Source organism: Nicotiana sylvestris, chromosome 4, assembly GCF_000393655.2.
Source record: "Nicotiana sylvestris chromosome 4, ASM39365v2, whole genome shotgun sequence".
NCBI classification, from domain to species: Eukaryota; Viridiplantae; Streptophyta; class Magnoliopsida; order Solanales; family Solanaceae; genus Nicotiana; species Nicotiana sylvestris.
In genome coordinates, this window is record NC_091060.1 from 153952498 (window position 1) to 153974436 (window position 21939).

The window sequence follows — 21939 nt, forward strand, 5'->3', positions numbered from 1 at the left end:
TAGCCACCTAGGTAGTGTCACGACCCTAGTGCCCTTCTTCCCATTAGATACAACTTAGCAATATTCTCGTAGCATAATTTAGTGTTAATCAATAGTTTTACAAAAATAGTTATAATTTGAAAACCCAAAAATGTTTGAAGTGACATTAGGAGTACAAACACATCTCTAGGATAGACAGACAATCCAACTCCACTACTAGCTCCTTGAGGAATTCGATCCCGACCTTCATATCGGGTAAAAACTATTGTGACCTGCTCTTCCTACCTTAGTGTAGCGTTGAGTTGGCAGTGATCAACGAACTACTCCTATAAAATCCCAAGAAAATATTTTTTTTAATTATTTGCCATTTTAGGAAATTTTGTAGAATTTTTATTAATTGTTTGCATTTTTGTACACGTTTAATTTCATTAAAAATCATGAAAAATGCCAAAATACCATGCATTGCATTTAGATTTATTTTTTATATTTTTAGAATTAATTAATTAATTATTTGATTTATTAAAAAATAAAAATCACAAAAAATGGCCCTTTCTACATTTTTTCCTTTGTTTTAGATTATTGATTTTTCTCTTTAATTTAGGATTAAGTAACTTTTATAATTTTTGTAAGTAGATAATTAATCTAATTTTACAATTTAAATAATTTAGGATTTCATTAAAATTTTTTAGAGATTTAAACAAAAAAATAATAATAAAAGAAAGAGGGAAAAAACGAATTTGAAGGGGGTCTACACACTCGGGCTGATCTCTTAATCCCTCAGCCCAAATACTCCTCTTACCGCCCCAAGCCCAAAAACCTGACCCTAACCCGCATTTTGAACCCGCCCGTTTCCCCTCACATATAAACCTCCTTATACTATTTCCCTATATCCAAACCCTAAACCTAGAAGATATAGAAACGGCGCCCCACCCTACTATTCATCATCTTCCTCGTCGACTCGGTCGTCAACTCGCCTGAAACTCAGGCGAGTTCACTCAAATGGGTCCCTTCCTCTCTACGTCATTTTATTCCAACAGATTTCTGTCAGAGAAGAAAGAATATTCCCTCCGAATTTGCACGATTTCTGTACTATGGAGCGATTTGCTAGATGAATGGGAGCCGTGGATGGATGTAAATCGATCAATGCCTTCCATTTGTCCCTAAAATCGTTCAAAAACGAGGGGATTTTTCGGATTTTTGGGCAGAAGCTTCGAGATTTTTGAGGGTTATATAAAAGGTGAGTTTTCTTGTTTAAGGGAAAAATAAGGAAAAATCAGAGCTCTTTTCTTCAGACCGCTCAAAGCTTAGTTTTTCTTTCTTCGAAAATGGCCTGAGTTTGATGTTGTTCTAGTTTTACTTCATTTTCAGAGGCAATCAAAAAATGAAAAAAAATTCAGTAAATTTTTTGAGTTTGTGGTTCTCAAGAAAGGATTTGCATTAAAATCTATGTTCGAGTTTTGCGTTTGGGATTGGAATTCCGGTGCTGTTTGAGTTCCATTCGAGTTGCTTTTTGTTCGCGAGTTGGGTTTTGATTTGCAATTTCTACTCAATATTGTTACTATCTCAGTGGAGTCTTGGAGCAAAATATTGTAATTTTTTAGTTATTAGTGAAAGAGCTCCGAATTAACAGGTTCCTTCCCTTATTCCTTTTATATGTTTCCATGTAATCTGTGTGTTTTGTTGATTTCTTGTCATGTTGATTTTTATTATGTTTGTCCGCTTCTTCTCCAACTTCTGTTGTGAGTTCGGTATTGTTCAAACGAGTGTAAATTTGACTTGATTTCAAGTTGCGATGAAACTATTTTCACTATTTGAGGTGTGCTTTTAAAAATTATGTATTGAACATGTAGGCTCAATTCGTTCAAATAGACGCCGAGGTGTTAATATGAGTCTGTGGAATCTCGTTGTGAAAACTGAAAATGGGTGTTTTCCTCTGTAATTGCAATAATGGTCTGATAATTGCTCTAGTTGCTTGATAATCCATCTTCTTCTTTTTTTTGGGTGAACGAGATGGAGTAACAGAAGAATTTGATATTTGAAGTATGTTCATTCGTTTTTTTTTTGTTGAAAAAACAGCTTTTAATTTAGCTTTTTTGAAACTAAAAAGGAGTATTGATCAAAGTACGTACTCCTGTTTAGTTCTAGTAGCAGTTTTTAGCAGCAATAATATATGTCATTGCACTAATTCACTCATCAGTGTATCTGGTTGTCTGGAAATAGTGGAATAGTTGGAAAACGAATTCATTGTTTCTGTGTATAAGAGAACTTTGTTATAACTAGCAACTTGGAAATTTTGGTTTTTTTTTGTCATAAAGAATTGCTATGTGGATCTTCATGTTCTCTGTTGATGTACTCGAAAGCGTATTAGATAACGAAAACAGACAATGGCATGACTTATACAAGATGGATGAGTGCCTTCTCTAAATTCTTTTTGAATAATTTTCATGATGGCATTTGTCAAGAAAGCTGCAGATAGAATCATCTTAGTGTAAAATGTTTCTTCCTTATATTTACTTTTGAATTCTGATGAGTCAAGTAGATATACTTTTCCAGTGAATCTTATAAGTGGCGCCTACGTTGTTAACATGGGCGTCCCATCTTCTGTCCAATATAGTGGATTTGAATCTCGCGGTGTAAGCAATATAATAAGTAGAATATATAAGAGATTCCAAGCAGAATTGAGGTCAATAATCTCACAATGGTTTAGTAATTTAATTCATTGAACACCGTAGTTTGTTTTTTAGGCAACTATGTGTACGGTTAATAGGAGCACCTTTAGTTTGCCTTTAAAATATATAACCCTTTTCTTGAATTTAATATGAGGCGTGCCATGCTTAAAACTTATAATACATGGCCCTCACGAAATTAGATCAAGAGCTAACCCCTTTAGAAAATAAGTCGAGGTATGCCATACACAAAATAAATCCATAATCTATGGCCCTCACATAAATAAAATTTTAGTATAGAAAATGCCTTAATGTTTTCGAAGTTTGCTTTAGGCGCGTTAATTAAATAATTGTCATAGCTACGAGTACGGTTCCAGTGATGTAGTCGTGACGCTTAATTACTCGAACCACGGAACCTGGGAATGCCTAACGCCTTCTCCTGGGTTAACAGAATTACTTACTTAGAATTTCTGATTTCGCACACTTTTAAATAAAGTCAACATTCTCCTCAACTTGGGATTTAAAATAAACCAGTGACTTGAGACACCAAATAAACTATTCCAAGTGGCGACTATGATAAATTAAATAATCCCATTTCGTATAATATCATTTAAATTGGAAAAACTCCCTTATATCCCATCTCGGGTGTAAAAAGAAGGTGTGACAATATTAGGGTAACTAGTGAAATGAGAGGGTAGTTGTATGGTACTGTGGGGTAATGCTGGGTAGAAATCATGTTTTTAGGCTTTACAATACGCAAATCTGCACTAGAAATCATGTTCTAGGACTGGTGTGTCTATTTGCATTCAAACCATGTTAAACCTGCACACTAGACATCATGTTCTTAGGGTATTCACGTTTATTGCTTCAGCATACTACATGTCATATATCTCAATTCCAGTTTTAATTTTGCATAAGTATTTTCACTTAGAGATCCTGTTATTAGGTTAATAATCCTGCCTTAATAAAAGTAGTCATCTTCTGTATGCATTAGATACTATGTTTTCTAGGAACTCTATTTGCATCTATTTGCACTATGTCTATTTCGATCAAATTAATAGCTGTCTACAAAAGGGTTTAAAAATAGTCCAAACGCATAGATATCACATCCTACTGTTAGCATGCCTAAATTCAGTCTGTCACTTTAATCAGCATGCCTATAGGATTAACTCACTTCAAGCTGTTTAATTAATTCCCAGATTATGACTGCATATAGACACACGCCTAGGCAAGCCTTAGGCCATTAAATAACTGTGAAATCCAGTTCTGTTTATGTGTGAAATTATCCAGGCTTAACAGACTATAAAACCAGTAGGCAAGCTGGTTAGGATTCTACCACTTCCCTCAAAACAAACGTTGCATATCCTGTATCTGTAACATTCATCTAGATATCATATTCCTCGGCTTTCTGAACTTCTTCAAAATCAGCTGTTTGAGATGTGCTATCTATTTGCCTATATACATGTGGAGGTATACATGAGCCTTTTAACTACTTTTTCCCTATTTTCTAGTCCTACATGTTATTTGTTTGTCGCCAAGATTTTTGCCTTTTAAATACCTTAGGTTTGTCTAGAACTTCCCAGATTTAGAGGTCCTAAGCTCCTCCAGGACCACAAGGAAGGGACGAGTAGCAACACGCTTAGAGGTTGTTAATCAAACTCGCTTGTATAACCATTAAGGGGAGAGTAATGGGTAGTAAAAGGATATGATGACCTGCGCGCTAATGTCACGTGTAGCCCCTCTAGTTGAGGAGGATTATCGGGAATTGCACAAATTGATCATGTAGGCTAATCAACTTAGGACACCTCTTTCCCAATTTCTATATGTGTTTAAATTATCTAAACTTCCCTTTTCTTTACATATACGTGTGTAAGCTCTCCAAACCCCGTTTACCCTCATTATCTGAACTTCCTTGATCATATATGCATTTAGATGGGGAAAACTACTTTATTTGCAAATACGTGCTTACTTGTTAATTGACTAATTCACATAGTTTAAGTTCGGTCGGTACCCACCGTTGTGGACCGCGAGGGATGCCTAACACCTTCCCCTTAAGGTTATTTCGAGCCCTTACCCTAATTTCTAGTAATGCAAACTAGTTACATAAGTTAATAGCTCTAGGTACCCTAACACACCTTAATCCGTTAGGTGCGTTAGGAAATGAGTTGTTCCCCCATGAATGTCGAAACCCGGACCCCGCGAGGAAAAGAGGGGCGCGACAGCATGGCGATTCTGCTGGGGATATTTTAGGCTCTTACCATAACAAACTTTTTTGTGAATTAGTCTAACCATGCTTTATCATGTGTACCCTTCCCCCTTTATTTGGATTTAACTACTTATTTATGATTTCTTTATCTTTCTGAAACTGAGTTACCTCTTTGTTTCTTTTTCTCGTAACTGTCTTTCAATTATTCAAATACTGCTTTATCATTTTTGACGTGCAAATACTTGACAATATGCTATTTATTGTTGCATAAATCATGCTCAATATCATATTCCGCTCGTGCGTAATCAATCCTATAACAACGGTTGATGAGTGTTTGCGCTCTTCCTATATCATCCTTTAAATTCGGAGAGGCGTATTTGCAGTAAAACTAGTCGATTAGCGGTGCGTTCGACGGTTCCATGCCTTTCCCCCTCAAGTTGTCCGTTTGAGGGTCCCAGCCTAGACCTCTATAATAGCCTTACTCTGATTAATTGTGCATGCATAATGGTCAAACCTAGCCGGGTTAATATGTTGTCCACATAATAACCCTTTAAGACAAGCCTCGTCCAAAAGTCCATCGGGTTTTCCACAATCCCAACGGACGTAATCACGATTGTGTGCATTAATTTGGAGAAATAAGTGCCAATATGCTAATCATTAATGTATAAATATACGAACTTGGAGGGGGAAAGGGCCTAACTATCTCTTGTTTTGCAGAAAATGAGGTACAAAGTCCCCAGATTTAGTATGGTCGGTAGCATACCTCCACTTTTGATAGACAGGTGGAGGGACCTTCCCTTAAGTGACCAAAATCATGTGAAAAGAGTCTTAGGGAATTTGCTGTCACTATTGGATTTTCAACCAAACAAAATACTTATCGAAGCCGCCACTCTGTTTTGGGATAAGTAAAGGATGTGTTCTGCTTCGGGGATATAGAAATGACTCCCCTCCTAGAAGAAATAGGAGGATTTGTTGGGCTACCATAGGATAGCCCTGGTCTGTTGGCACCTGAAAATCGCACTACCAGAGGGTTCCTTAAGATGATGGAGCTGAAGAAAAATGATGATTTGGAGTGCCTGAAAAACTCCTACATACCTTTTGATTTCCTTTAGGAAAGATACGGTCACAGTAGCTGTTACCATATTTTTGATGATGAGTTCTCAATCACCTCTTTGGGTTGGGTTCATCGTAAGATCTTTGTGTTCATTGTGATCTTCTTGGGCATGCTGGTATTCCCAATCTAACGGGATAGAATCCATACTTGGCTGGCCATGGTGGCCAAAATTCTGATGGATGGGATCAAAGGGCAGACATATACTATTGTCCCTATGTTCATTGCGGATATGTACCGGGCCTTGTAACGCTGTCATAAGGGGTCCAGATTCTTTAAGGGTTGCAATTTACTATTACAAGTCTAGCTGTTAGAACATCTCCAAAGGGGTCAATACCGCCTATAATTTCCCCGAAGGCCGTGGAATGACCACATAACCTTCCATCACCCTAAAAGGATCACTTACATTCCAGACATGTTCGATCAGCCTAAAGGTGATGTAGGATGAGTGTAGTTTTTCAACAAGTTAACTGAGGACCAGGTTCAGCGGATGTTCGAGTGGTTCCCCACTGACGAGTTCATCATAAGATCCAGAGATGTCCCACATTTGGTGTTGATCGGTTAAGAGGGATATACCCTTATGCTCCCCTCAAGGTTATGAGACAGGCAAGTAGGAGACATGTCATACCACGGGTTGCTAAGAGGAGTCACTTCATAGCTGATTTCCAGGGTGACTCCATCCCATATAAGAATGAAGCACAACATATATGGATTTTGAGGATTATTGTGGAGAAGGATACTATCGAGCCGGACCGATATCATGCGGGCCATTTATACTTTTACCCCTCATGATTGGATGATAATCTATCAGGAGTCTTTGAGCCAAGGGTTGATCCAAGAAATAGGGTCATAGATGAGTTTGTCGAAGCAAAGGTGAAGTACAACAAGCTACGCAAAAGAGTTCGAGAGTCTGAAGCTGAGCATATGGCGAAGCATAAGGCCGACATGGAAATGATTAACGAGTAGAAAGAAATAGCTGTTAAATCTAGCGAGAGGCTGGAATATCTAGAATACAGTTTAATGGAATTTGAAGGGAAGATAAGGAAGAGGGTCACCGACTGCCAGAATGCTGAAGAAAATGAAGGAGGGCATCCTTACTGCTGAACCTGCGCGAGTTGGGAGAGTTGATCGACAACAACATCCGATCTAGAGAGGGTCCTTCTGGGACCAAGTAGATTAGATTTACTTGCTTTCCTTTTAAATATAATAAGGCCAAGTGACACTAGCAACATTATTTTATTTAGTGTTGTTTTGGGTCGTTTACTTTTACATTAATGAAAGAGGCAATTATTAGCACTAAATTTCTCCAATTTTATTTGTCACTAGGCGTACCTCGAGCACAACTGTCACGACCCCAGTTCGCCCTCCATGAACTATCGTGACGGCACCTAGTCTCTACGACTAGGTAAGCCTGACAAATGCGGAAAGAAAATAATTAAAACTGAGATAACAAAACAAAATAGTGTTTAAGATGCCGCCTGACATATAACAGTACAAAATCTCAACCTAACACTCCCAAAATCTGGAACCCCATGAATCACAACCTAAGAGATTACATAAAAAGTTCTAACTCCAGAAATGTCTATCAACAAGGAAAATACAGAAGGGCTATACTAGTACTGAGAATAGAAAGGGACTCTTCGGTCTGCGGACGCGGCAGATATACCTTGGAGTCTCTAGAACAGCGCCTCGCCTCAAGGATGATAAGATTGGGTGGAAGTACCTAGATCTTCACATGAAAAATATGCGCAGAAAGGGCATGAGTACACCATATAGGTACTCAGTAAGTGCCAAGCCTAACTTCGGTCGGGTAGTGACGAGGAAAATCAGGCCCTACTGAGAGTAAATGAAATATAAGGTACAATAGTGTAGAATAAGACATTATGATTAAGTGCAACAATAAGAAATAACATAGAACAAAAAGAACAACAACAACTATAACAGATACAAAATAATCACGGAAAGGATTACAGCTCAACACAGAGATAACAACCAGGGATTTCCCAGGATACCGTCCTGTAGTCCCCAAATATAAATATCTAGTGGATCTCCCGGGTGAAGTCCCGTATTACAACTCCTAATGCGCGTGGATCTACCGGAAATTCGATCAATAGTCCCAAGTGTAAATATTCAATACAAGGGGAATCTACCTGGTACAGTCCCGTAGTTCCAAAGTAAATGTGCAGGGGGATCTACCAGAATATAAATCCGTAGTCCCAAAGTAAACATGCAGGGGGATCTACCGGGATACCGTCCAGTAGTCCCAAAGTAAACACATAACAGCAACAACGAAGAATACACAATTCAATTCAAATTCCATACTAATGTGAAACAGGTACTTCTAGCCTAGCATACTGCACATAATCCAAATAATGCAGTTAAGCAAGTAAAGCAATTAAGTCAATCAGACCTGCTTCCCTAAGCTAACAATAGGCTTAAATTTCAAGTAGTATAAACAGGAAAAAAAAGAAACACAGTTAAAATTTCTTAGAAAAAAACAGATTTTCAACAATTAGCACAAGTACGCACTCGTCACCTCACGTACAAGGCATTTCAAATATCAATAATACCAAATCCTAAGGGGAGCCCCCCCCAAGGTTAGGCAAGCCACTTACCTCGAACCGACTCAAAATCAACCTGAAACCATGTTCTTGCCACGAGTACTCGACTCCAAATGGCCCAAATCTATTCAATTCAATTGCATAATGTAAATATAACTTATAGTAACTGATTCCACAACTAAATTCTAAGCTAATGCATTAAATTAGGTAAAATGACCAAAACGCCATCCGGGCCCACGTCTCAGAATCGGGTAAAATTTATATTTTTAGAATCCTCATACTCTCACAAGTCTAATCATACCAAAATTATCCAAATCTAATGCCAAATCCCCAATCAAAACTCAAAATTTAAGTCTAAGAAATTTCCCCCAATTTCTATCCAAATTCCGAAATTAAATGATGAATTCATGTTTAGATTAATGGATTACAAGAAAAAAGGAGTTAAAAATCGTTACCCAATCGATGTCTCTGAAAATCCCTCAAAACCTCGCTCAAATTCGAGCTCCCAAGCTCTAGTTTTCACAAAAATGGCTAAACCCTCGATTTTGAATTTAAACATTCTGCCCAGGTATTTCCTTCTTCGCGAATGTGGAAGGACCCTCACGCTCACGAAGTACAACTCCGCTTAGGTCCAGTTTCCTTCATCGCGAATGCGATGTCCTAGTCGCAAACGCGATGCACAATTTCCTCCTCCTACGCGAATGCGGAACTACCCTCGCGAACGCGGGAGAAACTTTGTGAACTCGAAACATTAAACCTCCCTCAGCCCCATCTCCTCTTTGCAAACGCGATACCCCACTCGCGAACGCAAATAAGAAAACCAAAATTGGGCTGCTGCAAATTTTTTGCAATTTTCCTAAGTTCCAAAATGACCCGTTGAGCATCTGAAACACACCCGAAGCCCCCTGGACCTCAAGAAAACATGCCAACCAATCCTAAAACATCATTCAAAGTTGTTCAAATCTTCGGAACACTCAAAACAATATCAAAACACCAATTTAACATTGGATTCAAGCCTAAGACTCCAAAAACTCTTAAATTACGCTTTCGATCAAAAAGTCTATCAAACCTCGTCCGAATGGCCTTAAATTTTGAAAGCATGTCACATTCAATACTATGGAGCTACTCCAACTTCTGGAATTCCATTCTGACCCCGATATCAAAATCTCACTATCGAACCAGAAACTTCAAAAATTTAACTTTCAGCATTTCAAGCCTAAATAAGCTACGAACCTCCAAAACACAATCCGAATACACCCCTAAGCCCGAAATAACCTAACGGAGCTATCGGAACTAACAGATTTCCTTTCTAAGGCCGTCTTCACACCACTCCGACTATAGTCCAAATTCTAAAGCTTAAGCTCTTATTTAGGGACTAAGTGTCCCAAAACACTCCGAAACTCAAAACCAAACATCCCGGCAAATCAAAATACCAGAAACAAACAAGGGGAGAGTAGTTAAAGGTGATTATAGCGTTAATTATTAAAATGACTGGCTGGGTCATCACAACAACGGGGCTCCCAAATTAGGACTCGAATTTACATTCCCGCAATATGTGTTTAAATAATGCAAACATTTCAGAACCCTTGCTAACTTGTTTACCTTTTGTTTTTATTTATTATTTATTCCCATCCCCTAAGGTTGGTTCACACATACTGGCATCATCATCTTATCACACCAGATTTAGAAGCCCTCCACCACCTCCTCCTCCAAGTAATACAAAGAGCAAAGGGAAAGCTAAAATGGACGACTTAAGTGGTATTCGAAAGGAGAATGTGGAAAATGCAAAAATTTCAGATGGACAGAGTACTCCAGTGCCAAATGATTTACTTTTGAGGTTGGAACAAAATATACTAGAGTTACAGGGAGAGCTTGAGCAGGTCCGCAACTTGGAAAACCTATCCCTCACCCTGAATGTCCCCTATGTCAACCAACAAAACACCAAGAACCCGGCACCTCCCCAAAATACACTGAACCAACATCCACAAAACCCTCATGCACCGCATCAATATGCAACCCCACCTCAAAATCTCAATCCCTTACCAATACCAACTCTGCCACAACACCATCATCAACCAATCCAGTACCTACCAACCGCCACTTATCACACTCCCCAGAACATATCACAACCCATTTCCAATCCTCAAAACTCAACCAATGACCACCACTACACCCAGGCTCCTGACACTTACCAAAACAACCCTATATACATGGAAACTATGCCTCACTCTATCCAACCAACTTATTATACACCAGAATCCACTGAGAAGGACATGCTCAAAAAAACATGGCTAAGGAACTCAAGAAGTTTACAAGTCGAGTTCAGGGTGTCGAAGGAGGCAAAAGGATAGAAGGTTTGAACTATGATGACCTATGCATATAGCCAGATGTAGAACTACCATAGGGGTACAAACCTCCCAAGTTCGAGATATTTGACGGTACAGGTGATCCCAGGGTTCATCTAAAGACCTATTGTGACAAACACATCGAGGTCCGAAATGATGAAAAAATCCGGATGAAGCTTTTTATGAGGAGTCTTACGGGAGATGCTTTGTCCTGGTACATTAGTCAGGATCCTAAGAAATGGTCCAACTAGGTGAGTATGGCATTTGATTTCATGGACCGATTCTGGTTCAACACAGAAAATGCGCTAGATGTTTTTTACATTCAGAACCTCAAGAAAAAGCCCACCGAGACTTTCCGCAAGTATGCTACTCGTTGGAGGTCGGAAGCAGCCAAAGTCAGGCCATCTTTGGACGAGGAACAAATGAACAAGTTTTTCGTTAGAGCACAGGATCCGCAATACTATGAAAGGTTGATGGTTATTGAAAATCATAAATTCTCTGATATCATCAAACTTGGGGAAATAATCGAAGAAGGCATCAAGAGCGGGATGGTAAGAAACTTTGAGGCATTACAGGCCACAAACATGGCATTACAATCAGGCGGCATATCAAAGAAGAAAGACGTTGGGGCAGTAATGGTGGCTCAAGGCGCGAAATCTCCACTTATATATCAAACACCTCCACCCACATACCAAGCACCACCATCTACATATCAACCCTCATCTCCTAGATATTCCCAACCGGCCACCGTCTATCATATCTATAATTCCCAACCATCTCATTTCCAGTCACCTCCAACTCACCAAAATTATCCAAGGCCACGACCCAATTTTCACCGCAAACCACCCAAACAATACACTGATATTGCTGAACCCATCGACCAGCTGTATGAAAGGCTGAAAGCTGCTGGTTACATCACTCTCATTCTCGTTGTGGCCGTAGAAAACCCGTCCCAATGGGTAAACCCAAACAAAATATGTACATACCATTCCGGTATGAAAGGGCACACCATTGATAAGTGCCGAATGTTGAAAGACAAAATCCAAACACTGATTGACAACAAGGTCATACAGGCGAAAGAAGATGCACCCAATGTACGCAACAACCCTCTCCCGGACCATAGGGGTGGTGGGATACATGTGATAGAGATGGACGAAGAATGGGATCCTGAGAGGTCAATCGGGATTATTCGAGAAGGCGATGACTTTAAACATGCAGTCACACTTACTCCTATTGTAGTACAGACTCAGTCACCAATCAAGATTGAGGTAACTATATCGGTTCCATTTGAGGTAGAGGTAGCTCCACCTGCGGCCACCCATGTTCCATTTCAAGTAGAAGTGGCCACACCTTTCACATTGATAGTATCAACCACACCTCCTTTCAACTCAAAATCAATACCCTGGGATTATGTTGCTGAAGCTAGGCGAAAAGGAAAGGAAAAGATGGAGGAATCCGATTCTGCACAAGGAATGACTAGGAGCGGAAGAATCTATACACCTGAACACTTGGGAGGACCAAGTAAGGATGCCACTACCAAGCAGTCTGTCATTGAAACAGGGCCAGATGACCTTTGGAGGAAAGTACAAGCAAGAGAATATTTCGTCATTGATCATTTGAATAAAACCCTAGCTCAGATATCCATCCTATCACTGTTGCAAAATTCAGAGGCGCACAAGAATGCTTTGATGAAGGTGTTGAGTGAAGCTTATGTACCTAACAATATCACCTGCGGAGATATGGCCAACATGGTAGGGCAAGTGCTGGAAAGTCATAAAATAATCTTCCACAAGGATGAGCTACCGCCTGAAGGGTTGAATCGCAATCGAGCATTGCATATCATGGGGCAATTTGAAGATAAATTCATCGTCAGGGTCTTGATGTATAGGGGTTCAAGCCTCAATATTTGTCCGTTGGATACTCTGAAAAAATTGGGCAAAGGTTTTCATGAAATACGAGCAGGGAACATGAACATAAAATCCTTCGATGGGTCCCAAAGGGCCACGATTGGGGAGATTAATCTTTACCTACAGATGGGGCCAACTTGGTTCGACGTTGAATTTTAGGTGCTCGACATATCAGCCTCGTACAATATTCTATTGGGACGACCATGGATACATACCGCTAGGGTTGTGGCTTCCACACTACATCAAGCCATGATATTCGAATGGAACTATCAGGAGGTGATCATTCATGGAGACGAAAGTAACCTCATTTACACCAGTCAAACCATCCTGGTTGTCAGGAACAGAAGAAGGCTAGGAGGGAAAACCTATCATCACATCGAACTTGTCAATACCGTTGAGAAAGAAAAATGGTAGAGTAGCAAAATAGAAAGCATACTGGCATGGTCTGGGTATGAACCCGGCAAAGGGCTTGGGAAGAATCTCTAGGGTATTACTAAACCAATACAGTTAAAACATCATGATACTACTTTCGGGCTCGGATACCAGTATACATGGTAGGAGTATGATGATTGGTCACCTCCATGGCATGGACCTTTATTAACCTCTTGAGAAACCAGTACCACATCTGGGTCAAACTTTTCACCAAGTTGACACAATATGGAACTGCAGAAGAAGAAGCATTGGTTAGGCTGAGGAATCTATTTTTGGAAGACGAAGACATGAATTGCAGTGCAATAATTGAGGAGGAGGAGGAAGAAGGCCTCACTATTTAGACTGTGGAGAAGGGAGCTATTCTCAGAAACTGGACCGCCACACCATCCTGAGCCCACCGAGTCCCTGGGTAGCTTGGCAGATTTTATTTCTATAGCCATTCTAGGCATCTAAGATTTTCAGTAATTTTGTTTTAAAGACTCACTTGTTTAAAAATAAATGCTCGATTCATCGAGCCGTACTTGTTTGGATGTTTTAAGTCTTAATCAAATGTATTTCTCTTTATTATTCATTATTATCTTCCACATTTTTCTTTCTATAGCGTTATTATTACTTTTCTTGATGAACTGGTGACTGTGACATGTAATGAGGCAACACAACATGAGGATAGTGATTCGGATAAAGAAGATGAAATACTAAGGAAGTTGTCAGGGAGGTTGAAAACTTTGAGAACAAGCCTAAGTCCAACCTGGATGAAACCGATGTAGTAAATTTGGGGGACGCCGAGACCGTCAAGGAGACTCGTATCAGCATTCACTTATTGACGATAGAGAAAAAGGAGTATATTCATTTCTTAAAGGAGTATGATGACATTTTCGCATGGTCATATGATGACATGAACAGTTTGAGCACGTCCATAGTGGCTCACAAGTTGCCTACCAATCCCATGTGTCCGCCGGTAAAGTAGAAACTCAGAAAATTCAAACCAGATATGAGCCTAAAAATCAAGGAGGAAGCTGCTAAGTAGATCAAAGCCGAAGTCCTCATGGTGGTTGAGTACCCAACCTGGTTAGCCAGCATTGTGCCAATTCTGAAGAAAGATGGGAAAGTCAGAGTATATGTTGACTATTGAGACTTAAACAGAGCAAGTCCCAAGGATGACTTTTCTCTGCCAAATATACACATCCTGATCGACAATTGCACCAAACATGAACTCCAATCCTTTGTAGATTGCTACACAGGTTATCACCAGATCTGGATGGATGAAGAAGACGTAGAGAAAATAGCTTTTATTACACCATGAGGGGTATACTATTACAAAATGATGTTATTTGATCTAATGAATGCTCGGGATACTTACATGAGGGCCATGACAACAATCTTCCATGATATGATACACAAAGAAATAGAGGTGTATGTGGATGATGTCATTATCAAATCCAAGAGGGTCGCGGATCACATAGCGGACCTGAGAAAGTTCTTTGACAGGTTAAGAAGGTACAACTTGAAACTGAACCCCGCAAAGTGTGCATTCGGGGTTCCCGTAGAAAAGTTACTGGGATTCATTATCAGTCGTCGGGGGTTCAGGCTAGACCCATCTAAAGTTAAGTCTATTTAGGAGTTACCGCCACCTAGGAGCAAAAAGGACATGATGAGCTTCGTAGGACGTCTCAACTACATCAGTCGCTTCATAGCACAGTCCATAGTCGTATGTGAACCCATCTTCAAGATGATGAGGAAAGATACCGAAACAAGCTCGACTGAGGATTGTCAGAAAGCTTTCGACAAAATCAAGGAGTACCTGTCTACACCACCGGTCTTGGTTCCGCCAAAGCCAGGACGGCCTTTGCTACTCTATCTATCTGTATTGGATGGAGCCTTTGGATATGTTCTAGGACAACATGACGAGACAGGGATAAAGTAGCAAGCCATATACTACCTAAGTAAGAAATTCACACCTTATGAAGTACGATACTCTCTGCTGAAATGCACTTCCTATGCTTTGACCTGGACGGCCCAAAAATTAAGGCATTGCTTCTGTGCCTATACCACCTACCTCATATCCAGGATGGACCCTCTAAAGTACATATTTCAGAAACCCATGCCAACTGGGAAGTTAGCCAAATGGCAGATACTGTTAAGTGAGTTTGATATCGTCTATGTAACCCAAAAGGTGATCAAAGGACAACCATTAGCAAACCACCTTGCTAAAAATCTAGTGGGAGGAGGATAAGAACCCTTAAAAATGTATTTTCCTTATGAAGAAGTGTCATTCGTAGGAGAAGACATTATTGAAGTATACGACAGCTGGAGGATGTTCTTTGATGGAGCTCCAAATTTCAAAGGAGTCGGTATTGGAGCGGTTTTGGTATCAATAGGTCAACATTATCCGATATCTACTAAACTCAGATTTCCCTACACCAACAATATGGCAGAGTATGAAGCCTGCATACTAGGGCTCAACATGTCAATCGACATGAATATTCAGGAGTTGTTGGTAATAGGTGATTCAGATTTGCTTATGCACCAGGAATAAGGAGAGTGGGCCACCAAGAATTCCTAGATATTGCCATATCTGCACCATGTATAGGAATTGAGAAAGAGGTTCATGAAGATAGAGTTTCGGCATATTCTCCAGAATTCAGAATGAGTTTGCTGATGCATTGGCCACCTTGTCATGTATGATACAGCATCCGAATTATTGATCCCATCACAATGAGAATTCATAATCAATCGGCATATTGTGCCTACGTTGAAGAAGAAACAGATGGAAAACCTTGGTTACATGACATAAAAGAGTATTTAGCAAAAGGAGAATATCCGTAGCATGCAAACCACACTCAGAAATGCACACGTCGGAGATTGTCCAATCACTTTTTCCACAACGGAGGAAACTTGTATAGAATAACTCCTGATTTGAGATTGCTAAGATGTGTCGATGCAAAAGAGGCTTCTAAGCTACTTGAGGAGATATATACTGGGACTTGCGACCCGCATATGAATGGTTTTGTCCTGGCCAAGAAGATACTTAGGGCTGGTTACTTTTTGATGACTATAGAGATAGATTGCTTCCAGTATGTCCATAAATGCTACCAATGTCAAGTGCATGCCGATATGATAAAAGTGCCGCCAAATAAGATCAATGCCATAATCTTACCTTGGTTATTCGCCGCTTGGAGAATTGATGTCATCGGTCCTATCGAGCCCATGGCTTCAAACGGGCACATGTTTATTCTAGTAGCCATTGATTACTTCATAAAATGGGTAGAGGCTGCATCTTACAAAGTTGTAACCAAGAAAGTCATCACAGACTTTGTCAAAGATCATATTGTTTTCCGATTCGGAGTTCTCGAGTCCGTTGTCACTGATAATTCCGCCAATCTCAACAGTGATCTGATGAAGGCCATGTGTGAAATTTTCAAAATCAAGCATAAGAACTCCACAGCCTATAGACCTCATATGAATGGAGCCGTAGAAGCTGCCAACAAAAACATCAAGAAGATACTAAGGAAGATGATAGAAAACCACAAGCAATGGCATGAGAAGCTACCCTTTGCTTTGTTGGGATATCGCACTACAGTTCATACATCAACCGGGGCAACTCCCTACATGCTGGTTTATGGTACCTAAGCTGTCATCCCAGCCAAGGTAGTCCCTTATTTAAGGATCATACAGGAAGTCGAACTCAGCGATGCAGAATGGATAAGGAGTCGCTATGAGGAATTGTCCCTTATAGATGCAAAAAGGATGAATGCAGAATGTCATGGTCAACTTTACCATAACAGAATGTCACGGTCAACTTTACCATAACAGAATGTCCAAAGCTTTCAACAAAAGGGTCAAGCCAAGACAGTTTGCACCAGGACAGTTGATGTAATTGAACTACGCTTGACCTGATTCCCGTTTAAGAGGGGATACGTAGGCAGCCTTGTGGGTTCGGTCATATCATAATAAAATTTCCATTTCCCCCAAGATCAAAAACTGGGGCAGAATTTTGAGGAGGACCCTTAAAATTCCGGAGCAAGTCCAGCCAACATCATTGCATGCCAGAAAATAAGAAATTGGTTAAGAAACTAGGGCAGAATTTTGAGAAGGATTCTCAAATTTCCGAAGAAGGATCAATGAGTTCGTTGCTAGCAAACAGTTGAAGGATCATCTACTAAACTAGGGCATAATTTTGAGGAGGACCCTCAAAATTCTAACACGAGAAAGCTGCAATGTCTATGAAATGTGTTACAGTCACTAGTTCATCTAAAATTATTTGATATTTTGCTATGTTTCTAAAATGACCCTATTTTATCAATAATTTCATATTTTCAAGAACTCTATTTCCGTAGCAGCCAAGTGTTACCCAGGGAAACTCAAACAAGGCAAGGCTAGCGGACAAAGGCACGAACCAACCTCCCCCTCACAAAACTTACAATTTTTCTGTGAACGCAGGCACATCTGACGTAGCAATAGCATTCGCAAATATATACACAAAGCAAAATCACTATCAATTGGGCCACCGAACATCGAATATATCCTCATCTAAGAAATATTCTACCCTTATTTGCTATTTCATTTGCATGAGACTAAGCCCCGTCCTGCATCTTGCATGAGGCTAAGCCTTGCCTCCATATTTTCATTAGGCTAAGCGTTGCCTTCCATCTGCATGGGACTAAGCCTTGTCCCGCATCTTGCATGAGGCTAAGCCCTACATTTATATTTGCATAAGTCTAAGCGCTGTCTTCCATCTACATGTAACTAAGCCCTATCCCGCATCATGCATGAGGCTAAGCCATGCCTCCATATTTGCATAAGGCTAAGTACTGCCTTCTATCTGCATGGGACGAAGCCTTGTCCCACATCTTGTATGAGGCTAAGCCCTACCTCCCTATTTGCAAAAGGCTAATCACTGCCTTTCATCTGCATGGGACTAAGCCATGTCCCGCATCTTGTATAAGGCTAAGCCCTGCCTTCATATTTGCATAAGGCTAAGCATTGCCTTCCATCTGCATGGGACTAAGCCCTGTCCGACATCTTGCATGAGGCTAAGCCCTACCTCCATATTTGCATAAGGGTAAGCACTGCATTCCATTTGCATGGGACTAAGCCCTATCCGGTATCTTGCATGAGGTGAAGCTCTGCCTTCATATTTGCATAAGGCTAAGCACTGCCTTCCATCTGCATGGGACTAAGGCCTGTCCTGCACATTGCATGAGGCTAAGACTTGCCTCCATATTTGCATAAGGCTAAGCACTGCCTTCCATCTACATGGGACTAAGCCCTATCCCGCATCTTGCATGAGGCTAAGCCCTGCCTCCATATTTGCATAAGGCTAAGCACTTGCTTCCATCTGCATGGGACTAAGCCCTGTCCCGCATCTTGCACGAGGCTAAGCGTTGCCTCCACATTTGCATAAAGCTAATCTCTGCCTTCATTTGCATGAGACTAAGCTTTGTCTCCATACCTGCACAAGGCTAAACTCTGCCTTTAGTTTACACTCTTTCACCGAGAATAAGCGTTGTCTCTCCGGCACTATCTATTTGCTCCTCTTTCTGGCTAAGCTCTGACCTCAACCACACAAAACTAAGCCTTGTATTTTTTATTCTAGCATTATATTATTGCATTACATCGGCTGAAATATCGCCGATCTATCCAAAGGCGTCATAGTCTAAAGGCATAATCCTCAAAGCCAGAAGACACCATGTCATGGCCTAAGGATCTCTCAAATTTGCATATCATTATTCAAAGGCATCATGGTTCAGAGGCACCATTTTCATGGCCCGAGAACATCATTTCATGGCCTGCTAATCTCTTACTGAACAATTCATAGCCCAGGACATCATGGTCTGAGGACTTTATCCTTAATCGTCTGAAGACAACATTTATGGTCCAAAGGTAATTTGCATCATGTTTAAATTTTCGCACAAATACATGTTCATAGCATCTCTTTATCTGCAGGTGACTGATAACTAGGGATTATGGTGCATTTTACACTCCTTCTTACTTCAGTTCTGATTGAAAATGTGTACAAAATAGTCCCAAAGGCTTACATGTTGTACTTGTTTGTAGGGTTTGGTGAACAAGGTGACAATTAGTCAAAATCAGCTCAAAAAGGAGTGAAACATGCATAAGTACCAAGAAAAAGTCCAAGCACAGTGCAACAAGTCCAATGCAGCCACACTCTATTCTGTGCGGTCCACAGTGAAAAAGTTCAGAAAGGTGCTCATTTCAGACAGTCAAGCATTGCGGTCGCAAAGCAGTTCATGCGGACCGCAATGAGCTCACCGGGGCTGCACTCGATATTGTGTGGTACGCAATGATTGAGTTCAGAGAGTTGAAGATTTGGAGCTTAATGCCAATGCGGTCCGCGGTCCTTTTTGTGCGGACCGCAATAGAAGCCACCAAGGTCGTGGTGCATTTTGTGCGGCCCACGGTGGCCAAGTTCAGAGAGCAGAGTTTTAAGACAAGAAGCCTCAATGCGGCCGCATTCGATTTTGTGCGGTCCGCTCTACCCCCGCATGGGTATTTTTGTCCAGAAAATTTATCCTAGTATAAATAGCTTCTTTTTCCATTTTTAGGTCATCAGTTGTATTTTAACTTCCAGCTGCACTCGTGAACAGTGTTCCTTACCTATTTTGAGTAATTCTAGACTAGTTTTATCATTGAATCTTCAAGTTTTAGCTTATAATTAAATATTATGGGTTTTTCTTCATCTATTTCTTTGGTTTCTTCTATTATCATGAGTAGCTAGACCCATTAGCTAGGGTTGTGTCTCAACCCTAGTGTGAGTATTTGATGGGTCTTGTGTGTTTTAAGGCTTGAATGTCTATGAGTGTTTGATATTTGGACTAATTTATGGTTTCAATGTTGAATTAGTGGTTGCAAACACTAATTTGTGCCTATTTGACTTGGGTTCTTCTTGAGAAAGAGAACTTGAGTCTAGAAAAATTAGTCCAACAAGGAATTTGGACATATTCAAGAGATTGATAGCTCAAATTAAAGGGTTAAACCTAGAGATAGCAATACCCGACTTGAACCTAAATTGCTTGCACAAATTATCATACCCAATTGGTCTTGAGAAAGTTAATTAGGGAAAAATTACTCAAACTACCGAGAGGTATAGAGTGAGAAGTAGTGCATTGGTTATATCGTAATCCCCAACATGACAACCTAGCCTTAGACCCGAGAACCCGTCAAGTATCCACCTAGGAGAAAGTCACTTCCTAGTGCCTTATTAACTATTTAGACAACCTTCAAGTATTTCACTCTTAGCTAAATTTAGCATCTTATTAGCATAAACTTAGAAGTAAAATCAAAAGACCAACAATGATTAGAAGTGTAATTAAGAGCAATTACGCATCTCTAACTTAGATAGAAACCCAATTCCTATTTCTAACTCCCTGTGGAAATCGATCCTGACCTTCTCGGGTAAAAGCTGCTTCGACCACTCTCGCTACTTTGTAGTAGTGCAGGGTTGGCACCGATCAATTTTGGCGCCGTTGCCAGGGAGCTAACGGTTTTGGCTATCTATCTAAATAGGTTTGTGTGTTATTCTTCTTTCCTTCTCTATTACTAATTTGTGTGTGTCACAACTTTAGGTACAAAATGGCAGCAAACAACGCACCTCTTGGAGATCTTCCGCTGGGGGAGGAGGTAGATGACAATGTTGATGATGAGGTTCCTATTGTACCTCAAGGCCAAAGGAGAGGCCGTCAGACCAATGATAATATTCCAAACCCTCCCCCGCCACCTCCAAGAGTGGCTCCTCATGTCACGACCCAAACCGATGGGCCGCGACGGGCACCCAGTACCTTACTTGACCGAGTACTAATGTAATGTACCTTTCTTATTACATCATTATATACATGTAACATATGGGCCTAATAGGCTAACATAATCACTTATAAACTCAAACATAGGCCGACAGGGCCGTAAAATCTTTCACGTACACGACATATGTCTGCAAGCCTCTAAGAGTACATAAGTGTCACAAAGGTTGGGACAGAGTCCCGCCATACCAAACAATAGACGTCTAAATCATACTAACCAAATATGCAACTCTGAAGTAAATGGAGCGCACCACCATCTTTCGCTGAGCTGATAGCATACTTGGAGGTCTCTTGACCTGTCTATTAGGACCTGCGGGCATGAAATGCAGCGTCCCCAGGCAAAAGGGATGTCGGTACGAATAATGTACTGAGTATGTAAGGCACATAAATAAATACATAGGAGACATGGAAGACATATGGAGTACATGACTCAACCCGTAAGTCTGAATAACTTTGTAAATCATAAATTACTTTCAGCGTCATTCATATGCGTATGAATGTCATATCGTGCATAGGTATATGTTTCATAACATCATCAGCCTCTGAGGGCATCCCATCATATCATATAGGCTACTGTGGGCAAAGCCATAATCGTATACCAGCTGATCAGGTGGTGGTGCGTATATAACGCCATAACCATTCCCATATCCCATATACATATATATACATACATATATACGCGTATATAACGCCGTTTGAATACATACATATATATGCGTATATAACGCCATTTGAATACATACCCATATATGCGTATATAACGCCGTTTGAATCATATTTCAGCCACTGTAGGCAACATCATCATCATATACCAACTGATCAGGTGGTGGTGCGTATATAACGCTGTAACCTTTTCCCATATCCCATATACATATGCTTACTTATATACACGTATATAACGCCATCTGGTCATGG